Here is a 6,000-nt window from a genome sequence, read left to right on the forward strand (position 1 = left end):
TTATGTTATTAAAATATTGTATTTTTTTTCCTAGTGATAGATTTACTTATATCTATTTTTTCATTAAGTCATTCAAAATGTATAGAAGATAAACCGTTTGTAAGTAGCTCTAAAAAAAATTTTAACCACATATTACATTATTTACAAATTATATTACCTTATAGGCTTATATAATAATTGAATTTAAAATTTATTATGTTTCATTTAAAAAAAACTTACAAAATTTAGAACACGTAATTTAGAAAATCTAATATATTGTATTAGCTATATTTTATAAAAATAATCATAACATTTTAAAAATGATTTAAGGTTAACAATTATAAGTCTAATTTACTACATTCATTTTTTTACTAAGAAAATCAAAATACCAAATTTTGGGACCAGTTGAGCTAAAAATTCTAGTCAAATATTTCTTTCAACTCTTTTTGAAGCTTCTCTCTCTCTCCCTCTCTCTCTCCTTAGTCAAAACTCGTTTAGTTAACCGAACACGATTAACTTAGAGTATATAAAATGGGTTGGGTTATGCAGTCTTGTTCATATTAATTGTTTATTAAACAACTGGTAACTATGTCGTCTTTAGTTTGATGGTCCACATATCAATACAGTCTTTGTTTGATGCGATTTGAATATGATTATGTCCGCGACACAAATAGTCACCCCCAACCCCAAAGACTATTATTCTTTGGTAATTGCCAAGTGGGTTCACAATCACAAGCTGTAGCTAATAATAATAAGATAGTAATCACTGTTTTTCTAAGAAAGACTTTGAATGTTACTTAGTGGCGGGATCCCCTCATAAATAGGAAGGACAGAGGGTAACTTTACCTTTCTTGAATCACATCGGAACTCGAGTATTCATACTCGATTATGTTTTTTCCCAATTTTATCCTCAACCTTTAATATGGACGTTCGTAAAAAGACAAAAACCTTGATATGGACAAGCAACAGCTTGGTAAAATGCTCACCTCTCAAGAAAAAACTGATTTCTGATCAATAGAATGGTTTATTACAATTGATAATTACACTTTTAAGGGATAGTTTATGTTAGGGTCATATTTTTTGTAATTGATTAATACTTTGATAAGATGCATTTTACTTGTAATTGGGTAGATCTAAGAAACATGTTGTTTAAGTCAAGTATTAAAGACATGAAGATTGGTCCAAAAAACAAGGGAAGAAAAGTTGTTCAATAAGTCTCGACAGATAGCTCAACAGATGCTTGCTATCGAGATTTAATGTGAAGCTCAATACATAGCTCGACAGAAACTCAATCTATTGAGAATTACGATTTCAGAATTTTCAGATTTGAAATTCGGCCTAGTCTTGTGTATTTGTTTAGGGTTTCTTTTCTCACAACGCTAGACATATATAAGACTTATTTCAAAGGCCGTCACACACGAATACAGATACTAAGAGACTTTTTTTCTCTGTGTGAAGCTACTACATTTGTATGCCATAGGGTTTTTTAACTGAGTGTTTCTAGATCTTCATTGTTGATAAAGTGAAAAACTTTGCAGTCAACATCTGTTCAAGTTGTTGGAGTTAGACACATACTTGGAATTCGTGCAAAAGGTTAGTCACAAATTGAAGGTTTGTGCATCAAAGGAAAGAAGGCTACTACAAGATCAAATCCAATTGAGAATTGGAGCAAAAATTCAGCTGTAGGTTGGTATTTCGGGATAGGCCAGGGTAATTGGTAAGATTCCTTATACTTACAATCGCTTGATTGTTGATTAGTAGATTCTTGGGAATGATGACCTTAAAATCACCTGGTGGGGTTTTTACCTTGAGAGGTTTTCCCCATTTGTCAACAAATCACCGTGTCTAATTTATTTTCTACTGCACTTAGTATTTTTGGTGATTCATTGGTGACTTCACATTTTGCATGCAATTGAACTTCATTAATCAACTTGGGTAATTGAATTAATCAACCGGGATTAAGCTATCTTAACCCAACAAGTGGTATTAGAGCGGGCACACTCTGATTAGGTTTTAATCTTTGTTGTGTGATCCATTGACCCATGTTGTTATGGATCGTGGACAATTTTTTATTATTCCTCCTTTATTTGATGGTACTAACTATGCATACTAGAAAGCACGCATGAGAGCTTTTTTGCAGTCCTTATTTGAGAGAGTCTAGCTGGCAATTGAAGTAGGTTGGCAGAAACCTAAAGAGTCTCTCGCAACATGGGATGATGCCAAGATCAAAGTAGCCAACTTTAACAGTAGAGCACTAAATGCTCTGTTTAGTGTTGTGACAAATGAAGAATTCAAGAAGATCTCTTCCACCGACAATGCCAAAGAAGCTTGGACTATTCTTCAAGATATCTACGAGGACACTAAAGTTGTTAAAAACTCTAAGCTCCAAAGGCTCACTACTAGCTTTGAGGAAATTAAGATGGATAAGGATGAATTGTTTGATGAATTCTATTCCAAGCTCAAGGACATAGTGAATTCAGCATTCAATCTTGGAGAACAGATTCCGGAGCCTATGATTGTTAGGAAGATTTTGAGATCTCTCCCAGAGAGATTCCATGCCAAGATTACTTCCATTGAAGAATCAAATAATCTTGACTCTATTCCTTTGACGGAATTGATTGGGAACTTGCAAACCTATGAACTAGGGTTAGCAAAGGTTGACAAAAGGGGCAAAACCAAGAACGTGGCCTTGAAGACCAAAAATGATGACAATGATAAGTCATCTAATAATGAGGATACCAAGTTGAAGTCATATATCACCAAAAAATTCAAAAAGTCATTAAAAATAAGAATGTCAAAACTGGTGATACGGATAGCAAACAAATTGCTTTCTCTTAATATAAGTCCCAAGACAAAGGAAAGAAAGAATCCAAGGATGCTAGTCAAGGCAACAATATTCCCGCTGGACCAAAGTGCTATGGATTTGGACACATGAAGTAAGAGTGTCCCATATATCTCAAATCCATTGGCAAAAGTAAAGTCTTAGCTGCCACCTTAAGTGACTTAGAACCAGTAGCAGATTTTGATGAAAGTGACCAAGAAGGGATAGTAAGTGCTTTTAAAGCCACTATTGAGTCTACTGAGGAAGTAGTAGACGTAATTAATAATGAAGAAGAGTTGATGGAATCAAAGTTTGAGAATATGGATGATCAAGATGATATCCACACTACCTATGCTAAGCTATACAAGGTCTTTAAGAAGCATGAGAAGCTCTACAGGTTGGCCACGAGAAAGCTTAATGAAGTGGAGCTAGAACGTGAGGAACTATTTACCAAGGTTGATGAAGCTTTTCAGACCATTGGAGCACTGAGGTTTGAGAACAACTCTCTTGTTGAAAAGGCCAAGAAACTGGATGCTGAATTGTTTCAGGTTAGAGCACTACTAGAAAGGATTTCAAGTGCCAAGCTGGATGAAATGTTGAATGTTCAGAAGTCTGCATAGGACAGTACAGGTCTCAGGTATGATCACTCTCTCTCCTCTTGTAGTACCTCTTCTAATGTTTTAAATAGAGTTATTTTTGTTCCTCTTGCTAATAATGATAACTCTGACAACCTTGAGGTAACTGAGATTAAAACTGAAAATGTGTGTAAAAATAGGAGTGATAAGAGAAAATCCATTTTAGGAGCACTCCCTAAGGTTGGTAAGAAATAGACTAAGCAGAATAATCATCGCTCCACCAACAAGAAGTCTACACCAAAGAAGCCTCATTTTTGTCACTATTGTGGAGCATCTAGGCACTCTCGTCCAAATTGCTATAAGTAGTTAGCCACTCAACAAAGTAATAGTGTGTCATCTCTAGGGAACCAAAACCAACTCCAACTCTCTTTATCACCTCTTGGAGAACTTCTTATGGTGGTCATGCTTCTTTCAAACTTTAATGGTTTCAACTTTCCTCCTTATCTATTTGGACAAAAGTTCATGCAAAAGAAAGTATCTCCATCCAGGTCTCCCATCTAGAAGGAAAAAGATTCTATGTGATCTCTCCTCTTTTCTAATCTCTTGCATGGTTTGTGGTATTGTTTGAGTTAGTCTAGTTTTGATGTTTTGTTTGTTTTAAGTTTTAAGTTTTTTTTTAATAAAAAGATGGAAAAATCAGAAAAATACAAAAATAGTGTATGCTTAGGTATACTGGTCCTTGTGTACCTTGGATGGCCTTTGAAACAAGGTTTCTCAACTTTGTATCTCTTGTAGCTTAGATGAGCACCTTCATGCACAACTAAGCAATGTGATCTTTGTGGCTCTTTTATGTGATTTATATGATTTGCTTGATCTCTTATCTTTCATATCTTAAATCACTCTTTTTGATGGGAAAGACTAGAAAATCCTGAGAAAAAGACATAAATAACCAATCACCACTAAAACTCGTCAATCATATAACATCTGTGTGCAATTTATAAATGCTGTGCTCAGTAAGGTGTAACGCTTGTACAGCAAAATTAGGATGTTCAAGCTTACATAACTGGGTACTTTATTTTCTCTCCTATATGCCCAGGTATGCTTAATAGAAAAAATATGCAAAGAACATGAAAAGCAAAAAAGAATCAAAATGTTTTTAATATGGTTGCAAGCATGTTTCTAGGAGATGTGAGAGTTATATGATGTATCTTGAAGGTGATGGTCCCCATTAAACAGTTATTATTGTGTGTGATTGTATTTGATCCTCCTATATCATTATTTGTCATATAATGATGTACTTACTCTCGTGCAAAAGTTTCATACACAACACGTATAATCTTTGCCACCTTTGATACAGTTTGTACAAGTACAATTTGATTTGGCCATCATAAAGAATACATGTGGTATTATATGCTCTCTGATTTGTCTAAACATGTTTTTGAAATAAAATTTGGTTAGACTTGTTTAGTGTGTTTTGATCTAGGAATGCTTTGCATTTAGAGTTGAGGTTGTGTTTTTATGTTTAACATGCTCTTTGTGTTAGGATTGGTACCCTTAAATCCTATTGTATGATGCTATGTATGTTATTATGTATGTCATTATGTATGACTTAATGTTGTGTTTAATAAAGTTGTTTTATTATTATTTAAAATAATGGTAACATGAATATTGGGTCATTATCATATAGTCCATGAGATGCATACTATGTGATTTATGTGATTTAGTCACAGAAGATATAAATCACAAGTTCTTTGTAAACTCAGAATTTTAGTTCGTAGTCAGTGATGAAATTAGGCATTTCATCTACGAAGACTATAACATATCAACTAAGATGATTTGTCTTGATCATAAAAATGGAGATTTCTAGTTGATATGTTGATATGTTTTAAGAGTTAAAACATATTGAACTAGATCGGTGTGAGATTTATTATTCTCCTAACGACTATCAAATGAATAATAAATCTCACGACTTATATTTACATGAACTCTTAATCTTGAGAGAGTAATGAACCTAGTCATAACGTGTAGGTTGTTTTGATATATCAAGAGTAAGATCTAAAGTTACAGTCAAAACCTCAATATGTTGGGTAACCACATTTAGTGTTGATGAAACATATATTCTCAAAATGGAATTCATATTCTCTTAACAGAAATACAAAATGTTCCATTGAGATAAATTTAATGGGTTTGTTATTCAGAATGTTAGGCCTAACTATTTTAGTAAATAGTTACTAGAGTATATATTTATGAAATTGGATTTCATAAATATATGATGAATAACTTAAAGGATTAAACTGGGTACTCAAGGATAAGATGTAGTAATTTACAAAGTGGCAGTCTACATTCATGACTTTATGTTACTACGAATATTTTATGAAGGGAATGCATGTACAATAAAGTCATGGGATATAATTTATAAATAAGGCATAGAGTGCAACTATATTATATAGTGGTATTAAATATAGTTAATGGTAATTTTAGACTTGTCAAGAGTTGACAGAAAAGCCTAAGGCCCATTGGAGCTAGTGTCTTATTGGTCCCTTTTGGTCCCACTCCAAGCCACACACTTAAGCCCAATTGGAAAGGTCCAAAAGGCTAGCCCAATTAGATAATCAAATACAAAGG

The sequence above is a fragment of the Castanea sativa genome, chromosome 5, assembly GCF_040712315.1.
Source record: "Castanea sativa cultivar Marrone di Chiusa Pesio chromosome 5, ASM4071231v1".
NCBI lineage: Eukaryota > Viridiplantae > Streptophyta > Magnoliopsida > Fagales > Fagaceae > Castanea > Castanea sativa.